The 22,926-nt window shown below is 43.5% G+C and overlaps 1 protein-coding gene across 2 annotated transcripts in view; it reads left to right on the top strand.

Moving 5' to 3' along the window:
* PTPN14 (protein tyrosine phosphatase non-receptor type 14) overlaps positions 1–22,926 on the top strand; it is a 133,515-nt gene that overhangs the window by 2,575 nt on the left and 108,014 nt on the right. The window lies entirely within an intron of this gene.

Raw genomic sequence — 22,926 nt, forward strand, 5'->3', positions numbered from 1 at the left:
TGTTGTTGACCTTGTATTGGTCTGTTCACACATACATGTAGTTCCTTGATGTTGTCATTGGGTGATGGCCAGGCATGTGTGAATGAACTGCAGTGAGGTATTTAAGTTGCAGAGTGGTGCCTTGACCAAGGATGTTTGTGGTCACCCACAACCAAACCCGTGTTCTAAGCATTATATGTATATATCACAGTTTATTTCTTAGTTTTTAGCTATGGATGCGGCTGGTGGGGTGATGGGGTCTGAGTGTGTTTTGTAGGTTTCTTCTGTATTTTATGGATACCAGGCAAGCTCTGTTTTTCTTAACCTTGAGGAGCATGAATGAGCATGAATCCATGTCACATATGTAGAGCCTAGCCAATATGACTTACTGATGAAGGCAGTTCAAAGTGTGCTCCTGATAATAATTTGTGGTGGTGAAAGAGGGGAGCAGCCAAATTACATACTCTTACAGCACTCTTACAGCACAAGCCTAGGCATGTCTACTCAGAAGTAAGTCCCACTGTGTTCGGTGGGGCTTACACCCAGGAGAATGTGTATGAGATAGCTGGCTTAACTGGGTTTTAAGTAGGCCTGTCACCTGATTAATTGGGGTCACACTATTTTTTTAAAGTTAAAGCTCTTGAAACGCCTACTTATAAAAACTACTTGTAGGAGTTATCATTTTGGAGGAGGTATTCCTTCTCACAAAATGCAGTTTTAGTGAAACTTTTTTTATTTATAAAAATTTATGAACTTGACCAATAAATTGGTTAAATGCTGCAGCCTTCCTTTAGCAGCCAGATCCTCAACATGTTCGCTTGAAAGTAAGTTTAATAGAGTTCACCAATAGCTTTATTCAAATAATTGCAAGTTTACTGACCTCCTAATAAGCTGAGAGGATTATTGTTTATAAACTATTTATTTATGGCCAGTCATTATGCAAAAGTAAAATTGAGGAACTGGACCTGAATTGCAGTCAAGTCACACATGTTTAGGATGAGAAGAAAGTGGCATAGAGGGGCGCCTCAGTAGTAGTTTGAGGATTTAGTGGATGTATGTGGTGCTGGCCAGATTTGTGCTCTAGATTTGGCTCATGGTCATATTTGGGATGAGGCAGCAACCTGTTCCTTAGGTCAGACTGGCTGTGTACAATTGATGTGATGAGTCCAGCCAGAAATTTCTTGGTCTTCCCATCCAGTAAGGTGCCTACCTTGTTGGGTTGACTTCTGCAGAGCTCTTTCCTCTTCCAGCACCAGTCTGTAGTGCTGTTTTCTGTTTGTGCACACAATGCTGGAGTTTGGATTGTGTAAATTCATACGTTGGGGTCTGGTACAAAAGTTGAGGACGACACACTCAGCTGGCAGTTTTTGGAGTGTGGCTATCAAGGTTTTCAGTCAGTAGCTTGAGGAAACTGGGCACTGTGCTATCATGGTCTGAAAGCTTTATTAAGCACAGAAGATGATTTTCTTGAACTTCTATGGAGTGATCCAATTGTCTGAACACTGGAAAGTTGAAGAATGATGGTTATATTTTTTGAAATGTACTCCATATGTTGATATTTGTTATAGAACGCTGAAGTTGTATATGGAATTTGGCTGTCTGTCAACTATTTTGTTCCTACAAGGACTTATATTGATCTTTGATTGCCATTTTTGTTGCCACATAGCCGCCACTTTCAGTACCTGAGTCGTTACCTTTGTTGAACGAATAGTTGTGATAATTTTACAATATGTTCATTTTGACTCTATTGTAAATATGCAGCATATTTTCTTGATTGATTTGCTACCCATGCAGAAAAATAAGTACAGGTAGGACCTGTACTTTATCCACGGTTTAGGGCACCTGTGGATTTGGCTTCCGTGAATGCTGAACCCTTGGATTGCTCTCCCCCTTGCAGTCCTCCCAGACACGACTGGAATCTTGTTTCGTTCACATCTGGGAAGCATTCTGAACCTCGGAGAGGCCATGTAAGGTGGCATGCAACCTCTCAGAGGCTCAGAAAGCCACCCGGATCAGTTTTCGGGCAACGTCCTGTAAAACTGGAAGTAGCCCGAAAATTACTCCAGGGGCCATTCTGAACATTGGCGAGACCGTGCGACGTGGTGTGTGGCTTTTCTGAGGTCCAAATGGCTCAGGTTGCAACCGATCATATCCAGAGCAAAGGTAGGCTCTGAAAATCATGGATTTTGTTGTCCGCGATTTTCAGTATCCGCAGGGGGATCCAGGAAGAGAACCTCTGCAGATAAAGAGGCTCCACACTTTTTGGGCTCCATCCTGACCTATCAATCCTATCCAGCTTTCCAGAGCCACTGTAACCCTAAGGTAAGCCCCTTACCTTGAGGAAGCATCCACAAGAGACAAGAGTTGTTGAAATATTTCTAAATTTACAGATGATGAACTGGTTCTGCTTCACATTGTGTGTAAAAGAATCAATGCTTAATACTTTGTACATATCCATCCCAACAAATAGCTTAGAACAATAGTGAAACTGTAAAATAAAACATGAATGGTATCACAAGAGGGACAGTATGACAACAGGCTGGCCTGGTTGAAAAATTTCATTCCCTCCCCCACTTTTCCCCACAAGTAGTATGTAGCTAATGGGGGAAGTCGAATTTTCCAGGGGGTGCTGTGTTTTACATTGTTTTGTTTGCAGTGTGGACAATGATGAAAGACTCTATCTCTATGGAAGCTGCCATTGCATGGGGAGGGGTCTGTTTTATTTTGAGGTGGTTTGTGCGTGCTGTGCTTTGAGGAAATATTGGTACATAGTGCTTTAGTGATAAAATATGGCAGTTATCTGCATCATAACTGAGGGCCACTGTCTCTTTTAGAAAGCCATGTGCGAGGTTGGGAAAGAAACATAAGCACAGCTGAACATTTCTGCTGCAAACAGTCATCTGGTGGAACAGGCAAGTCACTTTTCTGTTGGAGTGACTGGCTGCAATTAAAATGTTCAAATGACCTGGGGCTGTTCATGCCCTTCTCACCTTTTATGGCTGCATAGGGTTGCTGTCGAGCTCTTTTAATTTTCATCAACTGGGTCTGTGTGTCATTTATATAGACTGGAATTTAGGTCTAGAATGTTTAAATTAGGCCTGTTAGAGTCATAGTACCAGGCCTTATGAAACATAACATTAACATAACATAATGATGATCTGCTAGGGCACTGGTTCTTTAGCATTGGGACCCACCTAAAAAAAAGTTTCAATTTTCCCTGCTGCTCAAGCCTCTGTGGCTAGAATGGTGATTGGGCAGCATGCCCCTCCCTAAAGCAGCTATTTTAACTCTTGGTGCACATAGCCTAATCTGCCCTGTCAGTTTTGCAAAATTGGGCTGTGGGCCACAGACCCACAGTTTGAGAGCCACTGTGCTAGGGTCTTGGTAACCACTCAGTCAGCCTGACTGATGCTGTGGAAACAGGTGGCTTCCCACTCACTGTGTCAGTACATGGTAGGTCCCGATGTCCAGTTGATGTTCCGTACAGCTGGGAGAAAGAGCAGTGGAATTTGTTGTGCTTGCTGTCCATTGCACAGACCCATAGATTCCATAATTGCTCCACACAGGTTCATTGCAGAGTTGTTTATAGGACTAGGGTTTGAGTCCCTGAAAGACAACTGCAGCTAATTTTTCCGTCTACAATAGCACTTGTTTTATAGCACTGGAGGTGTGAGAATTCTGAAGTAGGATGATCTTTTCAGTTAACACTTTAGAAATATTCATGCTATAATTGTGCCTTGGCTGGTTTGTGCCAAGAGACCAAAGCTAGCTAATCCAACACTATTTGTGGCCTAATTATGTAGTGTTTTTTTTTTTCCTTAAAATAGTTTGATTGGGGGTTTCCCGTCCCCAAAGTAGGGTTAGTGGATCATCTAATTATCGTTGCAGACCCTTAAGACTGTGCAGAACTATAGCAGCTTCAGCACTAACTGTCTCCTTGCTAAGTGAAAATATGACTGTTTAACAAGTATGTCGCCTTAATCCCTTAGCACAACCTGTAGGGAGTTTTTCTTGAACGAGAGGTGGAAAATCAGGAAAGCATTGATTCTGTCATTTTTCAGTGATAACATAAGAACAGCCCCAGTGGATCAGGCCATAGGCCCATCTAGTCCAGCTTCCTGTATCTCACAGCGGCCCCACCAAATGCCCCAGGGAGCACACCTGATAACAAGAGACCTGCATCCTGGTGCCCTCCCTTGCATCTGATATAGCCCATTTCTAAAATCAGGAGGTCGCACATACACATCATGGCTTGTAACCCGTAATGGATTTTTCCTCCAGAAACTTGTCCAATCCCCTTTTAAAGGCATCCAGGCCAGATGCTGTCACCACATCCTGTGGCAAGGGAGAGTGTAAAGAGCATCTCTCTATCCACGTTATCCTTCCCATGCATAATTTTGTATGTCTCAATCATGCCCCCCTCAAGCTTCTCTTTTCTAGGCTGAAGAGGCCCAAACACCGTAGCCTTTCCTCATAAGGAAGGTGCCCCAGCCCAGCAATCATCTTAGTTGCTTTCTTTTGCACCTTTTCCATTTCCACTGTATCCTTTTTGAGATGCGGCGACCAGAACTGGACACAATACTCCAAGTGCGGCCTTACCACAGATTTGTACAACAGCATTATAATGTTAGTTGCTTTGTTCTCAATACCTTTTCTAATGATCCCCAGCGTAGAATTGGCCTTCTTTACCTCCGTCGCACATTGGGTCGACACTTTCATCGACTTTTCCACCCCCCCTCCCCAGATAACCTTCCCTTTCAACCTCCTTCTAACCAGCCTCCTCATTTGAGGGAAGTCCGCTTGTCGGGTTTTTGTGAGAGATTTGCCCGGTATTCTTCCCCCAACATGCATGATGAAACGGATTGCATCATGGTTACTTTTCCCCAATGGCTCAGTAGCATTGACATCTCTAACCAGGTCCTGAGTACCGCACAATATTAAATCCAGAGTCACCTGTCCGCTGGTGGGCTCCATGACTAGCTGCTCTAAGGCACAGTCATTTAGCATGACTTAGAGTAGCAGTAATGGGCTAGGTGCAACATTGTTCATGGGAGCAATTAATTAGCAGCTGGTGTTAATGTGCCTCAATGCTTTTCTCAGCTAGCCATTAATTGGTAGCAGATGCTCAGTGCTTCAACTGTTGTTGCTTAAATATGGGACAGGCTCCCTTGAAACAGATTTGTTCATACAGTTTTGCCCATCACACTAGTGTCTAAACCAGTCATCGATAACAGGCATAAATAAACCCAATATTTTAACAGAAGAGAAATGTAGCTGTATGCATGCATGGCACCAATGAACAGCTACAGTCAATTGAGTTTGACCCATAACATCACCTTCTTGCACAGGAGTGACATTGGGGTTGACCAGATTGGACCTGTCCAAGTGTCCGCTTGCTTGGGTTGGCCCTTGGATTGGTGCTGGTGGCAGTGTTAGTTCCCAGTGTGTCATCAGAAGGTGGTGGTAGGGTTGCCATCAGGAGTTTGTCTTGGGGTCCTCAGCAACTTAGTACCAATGCTGTACCTACAAACAGTGGTCTGGTTATTAGGAGGCAGTCTCAAGAACCATCTCCCCACTTTGGTACAATGCAAAACAAGCAAAACTCGGCAACAGAATATGTTTAGTACAAGGCACAAGTATATTCATAGTTAACTTCCTTCTTTGTGGTACCCATGGTTTACATCAGGGCTGGTTGAACTCCGGCCTGGGGGCCAGATCTGGGGTTTGGCAGATCTTTTGGTTCTGCTCCTGCGTGGTTTGTTCTACTGGTAGATCTGGGCTCTGGGATGCTCCAGGCAGTCGCGTCTGTCTGAACGTCCTGTTGCTCAACCTTCTGGGATGCCAGGCAATAGATGCGACTGCTCAGAGTGTCCCAGAGCCCAAATCTATTCAGGAGAACAGTTGCATGGAGGTGGAACTAAAAGCTGTGGTCTGGATGGGGACCACATTTTTGGAGGACTGTGGTCATGACTTTGGCCACCACTGGTTTACATCACCATTAACTGCACAAACCAGGTGCATATCATGGTTAATAAAAACCAGCTTTATTCACTATTATGGTTTTCAAATGCATTTCAAACCATTGATAGAACTGCTGGTTCATGGCACTTCATGAACATGGATTAATTTCATGACAGATCGCCTGTGAGTAACCCACTTTCAAGTTCACCTTATTATGTTCACTGTGCATTTTGACTCTGGGAGTAAAATTTGTGGAATTGCCCCAGACAACTTCATTCTGTATTTGCAGTTCCTCTGTATGCCAAACACCCATGTTACCTGGGGAAATTAGTACCTAATCCAAAAGGAATATTTTGTCCTCACATAGCTGATTTCCTTCCATTTCTAAAATTTACTAGACATTACATAGCTTACAGAGGTGCTGAGGCAAAGGTAGAGGCTGGTCGAATGATCAAAACACATGATGTGTGTTGAGCCTGCTGTGCAAACTTGCAAGCACGTATCACCAAGACCGTGAGCTCTGTAGTGACTGGGGATGAAGTTTGGGTTGAAGGACAGCATTTCTCAAAATGTCCTCCTATGAGCCCAAGGGCTCCACAAGCACACTTTAAGTGGCTGTCGTCTGCTTGGTGGCGCAGAACTCCATGCATGTGCCGGTGCAGTGGGGATCCCCAAGACTCCGCGTGCATGCCCTGAAACTTTGTTTAGGTGTGTAAAGTTTTCCAGAGACTGAAACATTTGAGAACAGCTGCTGGAGAAGAAAGTGTGGAAGTGTTGTGAGACGAACAAACAAATCCTATCTCCCACCACTGAGGATGATGCAGCTGTGCAGATGGAGCTTCCACTACCTTCATTGGTGGGGAGGAGGGGGAGATGATTAGAATACCAACCAGAGGTAAGTTTAAAAGATTTTTTGCTTACCCTTTGTTGGGGTTTCTGGCCACCTATGGGTCTCCTCAGACGGATGCTACCTATGTAGCTGACGTACATTTGAAGAAAGGGCAAGGCAGGCTGAAAAATGGGGTATAGGATTTGCATATGCTTTTACTGCTGAGATCCCCTGTCCAGCCCACTCCTAGCCACCTGCCCTTCCCCCTCCCCACCCTGGAACAGCCCAAACCTCCTTCTCTCTGCCACCAACTTAATTACACTGGTGGGGCTTCCTGGAACTACTGCCACACGCACCACACTTCTGGCCATTTGCAGCAGTCGTCTGGAAGCGTGTAATGGCATCTGGCTTTTGTACTGCTGTGAAGGGCTTTGTGTGGCCCAGATAGGATTGGGCCATAGAGCTACAATCCTATGCACACATGCCTGGGAGAAAGTGTCTTTGAACTCTAGAACTTATTTCTGAGTAGATATGCCAAGGATTGCACTGTGAGACTGCCCAGATTTAGGGTTAGATTGTTGGTGGAAGGATTTGTGACTGCGGAGAAATGGAGGAAAGTGATTTTACCAGGTATGATTGTTACTCCCATTGGCTTGCTCTCAGTTGGGGAATGAAGTAATTTCCAACTGCTTGGCCTGGAGGTTCTTGAAATTTGAGAACTGTAGGCACCTGTAGGCATCTCCTGCAATAGCTGCCAAAAATTGAGAATGTGCCTGTGATCCAGAACTGCCGAAATTACAAGCCCTTGCCTGTTGTTTTGTGAAAGTACACTCTCTTTAAAATGTTCATTATCTCTGCACTTAAGACCATCTTTAAAGTCTTGTAAGCTCCTGGAGTGGTACCATGGGGGGTTTCTACCTTAAAATCCTGCTTTTGAAAACACCAAACCCAAATATTTCTGTAATTAATTTTACAGTATATATGTTAAAACTGCACTTCTTTAAGAGCCCCATTTGTTTTTCTGATCTCTGTTTAATTCAGCCTTGCAAATAAATCCACCAACCAACGTTATTAGCAAAAACCAGTTTCCTACTGGTCCATTGTTATAAACAGAGCCTGGTGTCAGGGACATCAGTGCCGTCAACCCACACCCCCAAAACCATGTAAGAGACTAACAGTGCTGCTTACTGGGGCAATTGCAACACATTTGAATATAAAGAGAAGTTTGCAAAGGCACATGAACATGGTGTGACTCTTTCATGAAAATGAATAAAAGGGGAGGTCAGGAGTGACATGTGAAATGCAATGAGTTTGAAAGGAGAGAAGGTAAGTCAGGTAATACATAACATTTTAATTTTTTTTTCGTTACAAGCTCAGAACAACCTTTATTGGAATAAACAATAAAACCAGGGTGTTAGACAGCAAAATAGCTGTGTACATTAGTTAGACTCAACTTCTTTAGATAATTCTTACATAAATACATTTATGTAAGAATTAAGAATACATTTACATAAATAAAACTGCTCTGCCATGTTGGTTGTTAAAATCTCATTCTTGCCGGTTAGTAACTGTCTAACCATGTCAGTTTCAGATCCGTTAAATGACTTTAAAAAAGGGTATAAGTAGTGGCTCCATAAATCAGAGCAACAATAACAGTTTAGTAAGATACGAGGAAGGGTCTCACAAGAACCTGAACCACAACGGCATAGTTAGATCAGGGGTGTCAAACATAAGGCCCGGGGAAGCTTTTTATGTGGCCCTCAGGCTTTCAGCTGCTAAGTAGCGCTGAGGTGTTACTGCTGAAAGGGCAACCCACATGAAAATTGGGCTCTCCCATATCTTGAAATATGATCAAGATTTGTATAGAGAAGATTTTCTGTTTTGTCATTTGCAGCTAATTAGTTCCTAAGTGAGAAAAAGTGTTTATTTTTGGTTATGACCTGTTTAATGACATCACTTCTTGCCTAATGACATGACTTTCAGCTCTCAGCAGGCATCATGAATACTATGTGGCCCTCCATATGAAATGAGTTTCACACTCCTGGTTTAGATTGTTGAGCACTGAACCTGGCTTTCAGAACAACAATGGGGGCTTAACCAGGAGTATACTTTCAAAATCCCAACACTAATTTTGTTTTTGTTTGTTCACTCAGTGTGATTCATGGTACTTTACTGTTTTTATTAAAAGTAGGTTTGGGATCCTCACTAGGAATGTTGTGATAGGAAAGGGGAGGGCTGTAGAACAGCCTGTTGCTCCCTTGCTCCTGCTGTTGCAACTAGACCCACATAAACAGGGAAGAAGTAAGGTCGTAAGAGTGGAAGTGACAGGGAAATTCAAGATGGAGTAGTGGTTCGAGAGTTGAACTTGAACCTGGAAGAGCCAAGTTCAAATCCCTGCTCAGCCAAGTAGCTTCTTGGGTGACCTTGGGCCGGTCATTCTCTCTCAGCCTCACCTATCTCCTTTTGTGAGGACAAAAGGAGGGGAGCAGCTATATAAACTACCCTGAGCTTCTTGGAGGAAGGGCACTATAGAAATGTGTAAAATAATGCCTGTTCTGCATGCCTGTCCCAGCCTACTCCCCCCTCCCCCATAAACCAGTGCTTGTATTGAGGCACAGCCCTCTTATATACCAATGGATATGCCTCAAGCTGCCTTTCCATGTTGGTGGTGTACACTAGATTGAACAGTGGTATTGGCTTTTAGGTGTGTTGTGGTTTTGTTTTCTTTTCTTTTGAACTACAATCTCCTTGTTCTTACTTTGAGTTGCCCTGAATATCGTTGTAGAGGTTGGTTGGCAACCTTCAGTCTCGAAAGACTATGGTATAAGCCTACAGCACCTGGTATTCCCAGGCGGTCTCCCATCCAAATACTAACCAGGCCTGACCCTGCTTAGCTTCTGAGATCAGACGAGATCGGGCATGGAAAGACTAAGGTGATCTAATAGTCATTTTCCAAGTGTTCATATTTTCCCAGCTGCAAAGATTAGTGCTGTGAGAATGAGGAACTACTTGTGAAATTGCAAGGGAAAAAATATGTACCGCACTGCTTCATCCATCAGTGAGAGGTTGGGCTTGTGCAAAAAATGGTTAAAGCCCTTCTGATAGCAACTTGCATCCACGGTCATATGGGGCAGGGTCTTAGAGAAGCAATTCATGCATGGCATGACTGTGAGCTCCTCTTGGTGTTTATAGAATTTCTTTATCCTTTGTTCTTGGTGATTAGCTTGCAAAATAAGATAAATCTTTTTTCCTGCTTGAAACCAGGCCAGCCTGGGCTTACTTGGGAGCCCAGCCTGTATGGCTGCTTTTTTGTCTTTAGAATTTGGGAGGGGAGGAGGGTATCTGTAGAAATATGAAAGGCATTTTGTTTTCGTATAGCACAATCTCCCCTTAGACATTCCTGGGCTTATCCAATGGATGGTGGGCTCTAACCTGCGATGACCCTATCTCAACCACAAGAAAGCAAGGTCAGCGGCAATCATTTTAGCTCTATGTTTGTCTATGTGAGTTTCTTACAAAGGGAAAATGCTTTACATTCTTCAAGTTTCTTAGATTAGGTCTTATCACAGAACCGAGATGCATGCATGGGGAGAAAAACGTTGTCCTGGACTTCATGTGAGTGTGGCTTATTAAACTAAGACTCTGGGATGAGCAAAATCGGAAGAATGTGTTAGTCTCATGCAATCAAAGAAGTGTGTAGTCTCTAAGGCTTATTATACTAGTAAATTTCACTAGTTTTTGCTCCTTCTATCCCTTCTCTCAATACTATCTTTCTTAGGAAAATACTGTCATCATTTGTCCCATTACTAACATAAGTAAACTGTCTTTTCCAGATAGATTGACTCTCACATGTGATTTCACTTGTCGTTCAGTGCCTGCCATAGTTTGATGTGACTGGTGCCAGTGGTGGGTTGCTTGGAGGGGGGAGAGCCTGGTGGAAAGCCCTGCACTAAACCCTCAGTGCACAATTGCCCACCCTCAGTGGTGGCACAGTGAATGCTATGACTGTCACCAGTGCTAACAGTTCAGGGGTTGGCCCAGCCAGCGTGGGCCTGCTGCTGGGTATAGTCTCTGATAGGTAAACTACAGTTATTGCATGTTCTCCAAACTGGAATTGGAACTGTTGGTGGGAAAACGATGATTATCACTAGTGAAGTGAAGTTGTCTGTGAAAGTGAAGGAAAGAGTGTTCAAGCCTGAGGCTCATTTCTGGTGAATATCTGAACTGAGCCATAGTGCATTAAAACTGCATGTGACTGGTTCCCATAAAGCTATCCATGGCTGTGCTATTTCTTTTGGCCTTTGTTTCTCAGTGCATCCTCATCTGTGACCTCTGTTTCTTCAGGTGTGCCACCCTTTTCTCTGCTGAGAAAAGGTTCTAGGTCAGCATTTCTTAATCATTGGTACTTAAGGTGGTGTCTGGTGGTACACGCAGGACCCTCAGACTCCTGCTGCCTGGCTGTGAGACCAGCAATTCTGTGCAACAAGCAGCAGTAGGAGATTTGGCTTAGCGGGCAGAGTTTCAGACACTTGAAAAAGCCCTCCTGTGTGCTCTGAGCTGGTTACTGGTGTTTGTTTGGAAGATGTCTGGCCTCCGAATCCAGAAGTAACTGGTGATTACATCATCACCAGTTACTTCTGCTGGGAAACTGAACGCTTTCCACATGCGCTGCCTCCAATGCATTCTCGGCATCAACTGGCAGGACAAAGTTCCAAACAACACAGTCCTGGAACGTGCTGGAATCCCTAGCATGTATGCACTGCTGAAAGAGATGCCTCCGTTGGCTCGGTCATGTCGTGAGAATGAGTGATGGCGGGATCCCAAAGGATCTCCTCTATGGAGAACTCGTGCAAGGAAAGCGCCCTACAGGTAGATCACAGCTGTGATACAAGGACATCTGCAAGAGGGATCTGAAGGCCTTAGGAGTGGACCTCAACAAGTGGGAAACCCTGGCCTCTGAGTGGCCTGCTTGGAGGCAGGCTGTGCAGCATGGCCTTTCCCAGTTTGAAGAGACACTTGGCCAACAGATTGAGGCAAAGAGGCAAAGAAGGAAGGCCCATAGCCAGGGAGACAGACCAGGGACAGACTGCACTTGTTCCCAGTGTGGAAGGGATTGTCACTCCCGAATTGGCCTTTTCAGCCACACTAGACGCTGTTCCAGAACGACCATTCAGAGCGCGATACCATCGTCTTTCGAGACTGAAGATTGCCAACAGGACTTTTAATGGGTGGACCATGTGAAGTGGTTCATGCAGGGGACAACTATTGAGAAACACTGTCTCAGATGACTTCCCATTCATCTGGGCAGCCCTCTATGATGCTCCCTTCTTGTGACATGCATCTGTGATGGTACCTTTGGCCTTTTTTTCAAATTCGTCCTCTAAACCCAACATTTACATATGGTCCAGCCTTGGGCTGATTCTCTTAATCTCCATTCCTGCTTGCAACAAAGGTTCAAGTATGTCCCTCTATCTGCCCATTATCTGTCTTAGGGCACAATCCTAACCCCTTATGTCAGTGCTTTCCAGTACTGTCATAAGGGCAATGCAGCTCTGAGGTAAGGGAACAAACATTCCCTTACTTTGAGGAAGCCTCCATGAGTGACACCCAACTGCAGGATGTTCCATTTCCACTAGAAAGCACTGACATAAGGGGTTAGGATTGCACCCTTAGATTGTAAATTCCTTGTAAGTGGGGACCTGCCTATGCTATTCTGTAATGCTGATGTGACACAATAAATGAGGATAATGATTTTGTAAGAGATGGTGGCATCCAAATTGTGGAGCTTTATCCTTAAGTATAGTTACCAGGCACCTTCCCTTTTAACTTGGTACTGAATGGAAAAGTTTGTCCTTGATATCTTTTGTTCTGAGATCATTTGTTGTATTACTGCTCTTTTATCTTTTATTATCCTTTATTATCCCATTCATAACTTGTCTGTCTTTTTCTTTCTTTTTTCTCTATTTGATGTTTCTGTTTTCATTGTTTTTGTGGTGATGTCATTTTGGATTTTGTGTTTTGCTTAGTTAGGGAAGTTTCTTTCCTCTTAGTTGCCTTGAGGGCTTTATGCTGAAATAAATCCCAATCAGAAAAAGAAGAATTGTCACTTTTTTGGCCTTGTTTTGGTACAATGAGGATACGTTCCTTTTTATACAGTGATTTGATCTAAGCACCTTCAGTTCACTCTCCACAACACTCAGGGCTGAAATGCAGGGCTGAAATAGCAGCACTTGCCCTCCAATCAGTAGCGTAGCTGGGGGGAGGGGAAATAGTAAGTACTGCAGGTGCCACAACATGCCATGTGAACGGTCCCTCCCATGCTGTTGGAGGCATTTCAAGTTGCAACGGCAATGTGCAGGAGACACTGGTTTGGTTCAGTGAGCACCTGCGCATTGCTGCCACTACCTGAAATGTACATGACATGTTATGGCACCTGCAGTACTTACCATCCCCCGCCCCACTTCCTTTAATACATGTATTTTTGGGTGGGCCTCTAGACTGGAAGGAAGAAAGGGAAGGGAATCATAGGTTAACAGAGGAGAGCCTCTTCTGTATGTGGGTTACTTTGTCCCATGGGACCCTTTAATTATTTAATTAGTTTAAACAGCACACACACACACGCACACACATGCCCTGACACGGAGTTCTGGAATTATTACTGTAGTGGTTCTTACCCAGCATTAGAGGACCAGCACAACTGGCCTGCCGTGCTACTTCTCTTTGGTTGCTGTAGGCGTTGCTGCAGCGGGAAGGGCCTGTTTATCATTCTGTGCATGTATGTGCAAATGTGGGAAGGAATCTGACTATTTGGAGAATTTGCATTCCTAAGACTGACTGACTGACTTTCACTCGCTAGCTTTGAAAGAGGGAATGCCACAGCAACAGTCTTGTAGGCGTTGTGGCTGTGAGATTTATCGCAAATGTGGAGTCTCCCCAAAAGCAGCAGCTTTCAAGCTGAAGCCTCCTTCAGAGCCATGGCGCAGGTGTGAGATTGCCTGATCCCCATACCACGGTTATTTGATTTTCCTGCATAGAGTACATGTATTTCTTATATTATGGGACACAAGGCAGCAAGTCTCTTATCCAGGTACTGATATTGACCAGATTTTCTTGGCTTGCACAAAGTTGCTGCCCCTTATGTCTTTGTATTCTGCATTTTTTTTAATTACCCTGCAAACTTGTGTATTTCTCTTTCCTGTTCTTGCTACTTCCTTTTCACATTGCCATTACCTCCTTTCTTGTGTCCTTGGAGCTAATGTTGGGTAGGATTATGTCACAACATTGCTGTTTTTGTTAACTATAGTTAATACCAGGAGTTGGAAAGCATACTTTTAATAGGGTTTGCAAACTGTGGTTTTCAGTAGAGTATTGCACCATCCACTGAACTTGAATTGGTGGAGGAACGTATGAAAGCTATCTTCTGCTGAGTTAGTCTTCTGGGTCACCTAGCTCAGCATTGTCTTGACTTACTGAAGCTCCCCAGGGTTTTCAGTGAGGGTCTTTTCCCAGCCCTTCCTGGAGATGCCAGAGATTGAACCTGGGCCCTTCGACATGCAAAATGTTAGCTGCGCCACAGAGCCGCAGTCCTTCCCCGTGTTAGCACACAGTGAGGTACTAAAACCTCATTAATCAATTTGAATGGGTCATAAGTGCAGCCACAGTAGTCTCTGATGTGTATCTCTGAGCATGTTTACCTTCTGACACACTCCTCCTGCCACACACACTGACCTATTTCTCTTCCTGCCACCAAATTGCTTGGCTAGGATCCAGAGAACTGCACAACCACTCCTGTATGCCTAAGGAAGCACTGGGCTTAGATTTCTTAAAGAGCTGTGGGGTCATTCAAAAACAGAGGTATACTGAGTCTGCTGCTCAAACGAAATCTCACTGGGCATGCCCAAGTCCTTAGATACTTCAAAAGAATTCTTTGTATCCTGTTCCTCATTGCCAAAGGGTCTAAAATGCTAACATCAAGCTCTGAAAGTGTGCACTTCAGCAACTGCATAAATTTATCAACACATTTTCTTCAGCACTGTTATTTTACTAGTATATCCTGGCCATAGAATGTGGATTCCTTTAACACAGAAAGCCACCAGCCAATTCTATGTGGCCTTTTTCTCCCAAGCCATAATGTAACCAACGATATGGTGACCACGATCTGCTTTCTGTGATGGGCAAGTCCATAGGATTTTGAGAGGAAATTGATGTTTTGGGGCATCAATATAAACTTTACTTCCAACCAATCTTCTCTTTTGTCTTGGGCCGTTCATTTTACTTACTGCCCTCTTCTTTTATTTCTTTATGACAGTCACATTATAATATAAACATATCTGTAGTTGTTGTATGGGAAATCTTGTAGCTGTTTGTGCTATTAAAGTACTTTAGCATTAGTTAAATGTACAATCATTATTATTAGTGTTTTAAAAATATATATTTCTGACATTGCTTTTTAAATTTCAAGAGAGCCTATTCATGCTTGTTCCTTCAAGGTAAGTACGAGTATATTAGTTTGCCTTTTGCATTGCCAATGGAGCTTAGCTTTGTCACCCAACTATAACTACTTGATTAGTATAACTGAAAAGAGGTGGAGGCAATTTGCGCTGCTTTGTTTCTTCAGCCATTAATATCATCTTCTGTTGTTGTGAGTATGTAGTATTTCTCTGCCAGACTTGCAAATGGTAATTTTGGATTTTTAGTTAGTGGTGTAATTGGAATGAGTTAACAACTAGTCAAGTCCTTCCTGAAATGCCTTGACTTCTAGACAACTCCCATTAACTCTGAGAACCACTGTGAAATTTGTCCCTTTCATGTGACATTTTGAGATGCATATTAATTTTTGCCTGACAAGACCATGAGCAATTACAATGTCATGCAAGCAGCTTTTAAAAAATCTTAAATCTGTTGACGGAATGGAAATTTCCAAGAACATCAGTATTAAAATGATTCTGGGGAGTTCTCAGATGTCTGCGGAATCCGTCTGGTGATGCATGTTCAGATGACTTGGATTGCAACCCAACTGTCTGAACTCTCCCTTCTTGAATGGTGAGGTTTGAAGTCTTGGAAGTTGGGACCACAAATGGATACATTTCTGTATTTTCCCCACAGATCCAGAAATGAAGAAACACAGATGTATAGAGCCAAAGTATGGGGGGGGGGCATACATTTCCATGGTCCAGAGTTCCAAGGGGTCTGGTTAGACTGTACACTGTACAGGCCTGCGCTTCATCCAGCGCAAGTTTGGGGCCAGAATCGGCGCAACCCAAGGCAAGGGGTAAACTCTCCCCTTACCCTGTGTCACTGGCACCCCCTTACCCTCCCCTTACCCTGCACTGGCTCCAATGGGTCTACTTGGATCTGTGCCATTTCAGTAGGTGGCACAAATCCGAGTAGACTGGAGCAGCCAGAGGCTGCTGCATGCAGCTTGGAAATGCCCCGCCTCCTACTCCCTGCCTGCCCTGGGAATGCCTACCACCCCACCCTCCCCCGCCCCAAAATGCTTTGAACTTGGTCGATGCAAACTTATTCCGCTGGGCCTGGATCCAGCACGGGGAGGCCAGCGCAACTCCTTGACTCTTATGGCACATTTGCAACATCCCCGGGTTGGCACCAGTGACTTGTGACTAACTCCTTACCCGGGAGTTAGGATTGTGCTGTAAATTATATAGTATATACTATGTATATACCATACTTGAAGATGCTGTAGAAATCTGTTTCCCTGTGTTTATATAGAGCAGCGGCTCTCAAATTTGAGGGAGCTTTACTCCCTCAGTAAGTTCTTGCGGGGGAGGGGCTAGGGGCTAGGGCAGCGACGTGATCCCCAGGATCGTGTCGCTAAGGGGGGGTGAGGGGGGTGCTTGTGCTTTGCTTGTGAAGGCAGGGCTGCAGGAGGTGCGGGGAGCCCTGCGCAGCCCTCCTCAGCGCTCCCCGAGGCTTGGAATGTTCGGAGAAAGCGGGTGCAAAGCGCCTCCTTCAAAATGGAAGTGCTTTGCACCCGCTTTCAGGTAAAGTTCCAAGCTTTGGGGAGCTGCACAGGGCTCCCCGCACCTCCTGCATCCTGCTGCAGCCCTGCCTTCACAAGCACATGCACTGCCCTTGCTTCCCATACGGCTTCCCTGCCTCTCCCCTTCCCCGCCCTTAAAGGGACAGGGGAACCTTTACAGGAACTGGTGGGTTGCGCCCACCAGATTGAGAACCACGGATATAGAGTGTCCAAACTTTGTGAGATTTGGTGGAGCCAGCCAGGAACAGTGTTAAAAAGTAAAGAAAAAAAGCAAAATTTTTAACAGCTTGTATATGTGTGGGAGTCCAAGTGATAATCTTTGCTGCTGAGGTTGCATTGCTTAACACCAGTTTCTAAAGGTCTCTCAGTGCAGCTTGCTTGAATAAAATGTGTATGGGAAAGCAATCTGCCTTTACAGGTTGGTATATTTCCATGTATAGCAACATCAGCAATGCCACTAAAATGATTGAGCTTTTGGGTGTACTGAGATATGTCCCTTCCTGTGTGGCATGTTGTTTCATGAACTACAAGTTCCATTGTAGAGATTTTGGCAGATTTCTCCAAGCTCAGGTTTGGAATCTCATTCTTCCTCGATCTGTAGATAAGGACATTTAACGGAAGAAGTATGGATCTTGCAGGACTTAACATGTCTACAGCTGCCTACACATATATAGACTATAAAAGAATTTGTTGTGGAAACTTCATTTCTACTAAGATTGTTTTATATTCCTCCTTACGAAGCATCAATTGTGTATCTATGCATTTATTTATTTTTTTTGAAGAAAAACTGCAGTAAACAACTAGCTGATGTCTCTCATGATATTATCTCTTTATTTTAGAAATGATCAATTTGAAAGAACTCATTTAAAAACAAACAAGCCATTTGATTTTCCTAATGGACATCTCGGTAAAACCCAGCCAGTGTCAGCCATGCACCTGAGCACACTTGTATTGATTGTAGTTCTCCAAAGCCAGCTTTTTCAACAAAAGAAAGCCTTATGTTATGCCCACAAGATCATCCAAGTCTGGCAGGCTATCACAGAGAGCCAGTTTCATAGACAAAGGTCTACACTGGGAAAACAACCTGGTTTAAAAATTTCAGAGACATTCAGGGGATTTACGTATGTTCACATTTTCCTTTGAAAAATCTCTCTAGGGGAAAAAATATCTTTCCTTTGGTCTTAGAAATTTGGCGCATGGACACAAACAAAGTCTGCATCTTAAAATTGAATGTAAGTTAAAAATTAGAGTAATGTCAAATACAGCTTTAATTAAGAGTACAGTGCTAGAATATAGTATATAGATATAAATAAATGATATTCCTTCTGCTTTTGTTTGTTTTTAGTTGCAAATTGCCTGAAGAGATCTTGTAAATATAATAGCACTGAACCTTAACTTTGTTCTTTTTCTTTTGCACAGGAAAAAAAAACTAGATCAGTGTTTCTCAAACTGTGGGCTGGGACCCACTAGGTGGGTCACGGGCCAATTTCAGGTGGATTCCCTGTCACTTCAATATTTTATTTTAATATAGTAAACTTGATGCTGCCATGGTATGTTACTGCGTTTGGGGAATGTTACAGATCTACACTTTTAACAGGGTATTGTGCATGTGCTTTTAACAATGATAGTAAATGGAACTTACTCCTAGGATAGTGTGGGTAGGGTTGCAGCCTAGAATTGTTAAAAATTTCCTTGCTTGATGATGTCACTTCTGGTCATGACATCACTTCTGGCGGGTCCTGACAAATTCTCATTCTAAGAAGTGGGTCCTGGTGCTAAAAGCTTGAGAACAGTGATCTAGATTGTTTATGTAGGCTGTACTGATATACCATGTATTATTTTATTTATTATTTTTACCTTTCTCTTTGCTTCAGAAGCCACAAATTACCCTTTTAAAATGAAGGAGGGCTGTTATAGGAAGAAAAATTTGTAAGTGATGTCAAATGGTCTGTGGACTGGTTCTGACATTAATTTTTGATGTGGTAAACTTGCCACATAGTGATTTTTTTTTTTTAAACCATATCACTTTTGGGTAGGTAGGGGAGATTCGAACGTATCCTCATGTGGTGAGAATTGGTATTTACCAATCTTGGACAAACCCTGCCTTTGAAAGGTTTGTCATGGTAGGGTCCTTATTGACTATCACTGCAGGAGGTTGCATTCAAATGGAATGCTGCTCAAAGCGGATGTGATGAAAACAATGCCTGATGATGTGTAACATGAAAATCTGGTCTACTAAAATCTAGTCTCAGTCTGTATGGTTCCTTTGGGGTCTACTTTATTACAGCCAAGAAGTAGCCATTTCTACTGGCATGAATTGCCACTTTATAAAATGATATACAGAACAAGGAGCAGTAGAAACGAAGCATGCAAAAACAGACACGCATGAAATGCTCATTTGGGAATCTACATTCATCAGTTGCAGAGAGCAAGAGCTGTTGCAGAAGATGACTGCTTTGCTTGGAACTCCGTCAGTTGGGCGAGGTAGAATGGGAAGGTTTATTAGAGCCCTCAGTAGACTGACAATATGCTCCTGGGGACGTGGTGGAAGCTGGACGAAAGCTTTTAGTGCAGATTTAACATGCCCTATTTCTTAACTTTCTTCTCTTTCTCATGTCTCACTTGTGAATTTTCCTTCTCTTCCCTTTTCGTAGTGAACTCTGGCACCACATTACATCTGTATGGGTCTTTAAACTTTAACCAGAGTTTGCCAGCCCATTGCAAATTTCGGTTAAAAACTCTAGTTTGAAATAACCACAGTCAGCATTAACATCAGTGTAAACACAATGTGTTTACTGGCTGACTCAACAGCCCAATTCTGAGCTGCCTGGAGGATGGAGCTGCCGCAGCGCCAAAATGACTACCACAGCATCCCAAGCACAACCAGGCAGCTTGAGGTGACTCTTGGGGGAAGGGGACAATCGTCCCCTTTCCCTAGGTAAGGGAAGTAGCCCCACAATGGTCCTGAGCTCCACTGGTCCTGCCCTACTCCCTCCCCCTGCCACGCCTTCCCCCTGCCCTCTCCCCTCCTCTCCCTGCACCAGAACACTTTTTCTCTGCTTTCCCCCACACGTCACTCACCTCTCCCTGACCAGGCAGTCTGGGCGACTGCTGGGTGGCAAATGTGGGCCAAGCGCAGGCTCACAGTAGCTCTGATGCTGGGCCCACAGTAAGGGCTTGCAAAGGTGCCTTACAGCACGTTTGCAGTAGTGCGCGCTGGTGCGCATGGTTCTGGATCAGGCCCTAAGTTTGCAATCCTGTACACACTTACATGGGAGAAAGTTGCATTGAATTCAGTGGGGCTTACTTCTGAGTAGACATGTATAAGAGTGTGCTGTAAGTCATTGTACTTGGATTCTTAGCTGGTATGGTTCCACTAATGAAACAAACCCATTGTTCCTATTGTTGTAAAAAAAAAAAATAGCTCTGCATATTCCATGCAATTATTCCATGAAATCAGACATTTTTAATGTCTGATTCCAACTGAGTTTAAAGCATTCTTGATGTCTGTAACCCAGTGGTACTCAAACTTTTCTGACCAGTGGCTCTCTTGACCCCTGTGGCTGTTGGCCATGACTCCCCATCATGTTCCTGAGGGCTGGAAGTGACATCATTAAACAGGGCCAGAAATATTAACTATATTAAATATAATATTATATTAAATATAATATTATAATATTATATTTATTGTAATATAATATTAGATATTAAATATATATTAACTAAATTAATATTAATTATAGTAATCACATCATTAATTAAATGCAGATCTTAAAAATATATTAATACACAGCAATATACATGCTTTATAAATGATCAGCTGCTGATCACTGTTGGAGTCAGGATGCTGGAGTAGGTAGATTTTGTCTGGTCCAGGAGGACTCTTTTTTTTTTAACTTTGTACGCATACCAATTGAATTGTTTTATCAAATGAACTTTGTGAACACCCAGTGTGACCAACTTTACACACATGCACCCCGTGGACCCCAATCCAACTAGTCATTTCTCCCATTCTCCTTGGATAGGATTGAACCCTTTGTTAATTTAATGAAATTAAATTTTTCCAGCAGCTGGTGGGGAAAACAAAATAGACCATTAAAATATATCAGAGCTGATAAGGGTTTGGTTAGGAGGCTGATTTGTCTCCTATACTAGGAGATGCACATGTCAATTCTATGCATGTCTACTCAGAAGTAAGTCCCATTAGAGTCAATGGGGCTTACTCCCAGGAAAGTGTGGATAGGATTGGGCTGGCAATCACTTCATCAATGGCTGATAAGTATTCCCTTCAAATAGCAAGCTTAATCACTTTAAAAATACAGGCTCTCCTCTTCAGTCAAACAACAAGACTAATAAATCACTTTGAAAACAGTACCTTTTTTCTGCTCCTGGCCAAGTAAAGTGTGTGCTTGTCTCTCCCATCCCCCTTTGCCAACTGCACGGAAGCCACTTTAAGAGTCCTGATAACTGGTGAAATAGGAAGCGTTTTATTTGGGGAGGGGGAGGAAAGCGGGAAGGTTTGGAGATTGAAAGGAGGGAGTGGAAGAGTGAGGGGGTTGAAAAGAGAGATTTCACTTTGATGAGAAGTGATCCCAGGCTGGGAACTAGGAACCAAACTCCCGTTTCCTCTGCTTTAAAAAAAAAAGCGCAGAGGACGGGCTCATATTCTACCCAGGGGTGTGACTATCGCTGCAAGAGAACATCCTGTGCCTCCCCTTTGAGTTCATGGCACCGCCTTAAAGAGCTGTGGCTCACAGTTTGAATAACACTGCTGTAACCCAACAGCATCCTGACCTAATGGAGGAGAGTTGAATTTAGGTCTCTATAAATCTTTGACTAAACATATATGAAGCTGCCTTCTGATGTGTCCAACCTTTGGTCCACCTAGCTCAGTATTATCTACATGGACAGTGGTTCTCCAGAGTTTCAGAGAGGGTCTTTCCTGAGTGAGGATGTCAGGGATTGAACCTGGAATCTCTGTACACAAATTATATGCTCTACCACTAAGCTAATGACCACTCTGTACTATATCTTTGCTTGCATCTTATTCAGCACAATAAAACAGTGAAGACAGTACTGTGTTGGCAAAGATCCACTGGTAACTCTGGTGGAAATAAGATTTTGGATAATACCTTTATAATGTAATGTTCTTCTCTTTTCCACCCCATCTCAGGCTCAATTTCTTGAAGTGCAGGAATCTTGTAATTCTTCCACTGTGGCCTATGAACTACTTATTTTTCCTTTAATTTTGAAATTAAACTCCATTTGGAACTAGAGGGCTGTTCTCTGAACTATAAGCCCAGAAGCAATGTGTGGCCTTCCATTGCAGTGTGTCTGGAGGGGAATACAGCCCTTAATTATCAAATTAGATACACATTCTGGTTTTCTGGCATGCTTTTCTGGCTGCCCATCTGTTAGGCTGGATTTGGGCCCACTGAGAAGTAGCCTACTGGTTGTCAACAGTGCCCAGGCGCCAACCAACATTGGGTTAAGAGGGGCAGCCTGCAGAACAGTTTATATTCAGTCCCCCCTGCCAGGAGCTCTTCCTATGAGCATCTCAGTGCCAGTGTAAGCCCATATGCCTCATTTGTATGGGTTCACATCTGTGGAGACAGATGCGGCCATTGCTATACCAAGAGTAAATGATAAGGAATGGGAACTGTGGCCACAGTTTATAAATCAGGAGGCCCTTTGCAAGTTAGTTAATAACGACACCACTTCATCATTGCAAGTGCCTGAAGAAAAAGTCCTGCAGAGGTCAGGCCATCAAGCTCTCTCTGTTATTTCTTCAAATACCCTGAAGCAGCTGGTCTACTTAAGGACAGCCTGCAGTAGTTGCTGTGATGGTAAGGGATTAATTCAGGTGTTAGCTTGTTCCACTTCCCTAGAAGTGGTTTAAATGTATGTAGGCAAGCCTACCACACATTTGGGACTTGTTTGTGCTACTTGAAGTGCCATGGGAATTGTAGTTTTGTAAAGAGCCTCTGTGACAAATCTCTAATAACTCAGTTCCTCAAAAGTGCTTACCACTTCCTAGGGAGAAGAAATAATGGTTAAACTGACTTATGTACTGCTCTAACCACTGTACCATGATGTTGCTCTCTGACTGCACTTTGCAGGAATATAAACAAGTGCAGCTTGAACAGCAAAGCCTTAG

This window comes from Tiliqua scincoides, chromosome 1 (genome assembly GCF_035046505.1).
Source record: "Tiliqua scincoides isolate rTilSci1 chromosome 1, rTilSci1.hap2, whole genome shotgun sequence".
Taxonomy (NCBI): Eukaryota; Metazoa; Chordata; class Lepidosauria; order Squamata; family Scincidae; genus Tiliqua; species Tiliqua scincoides.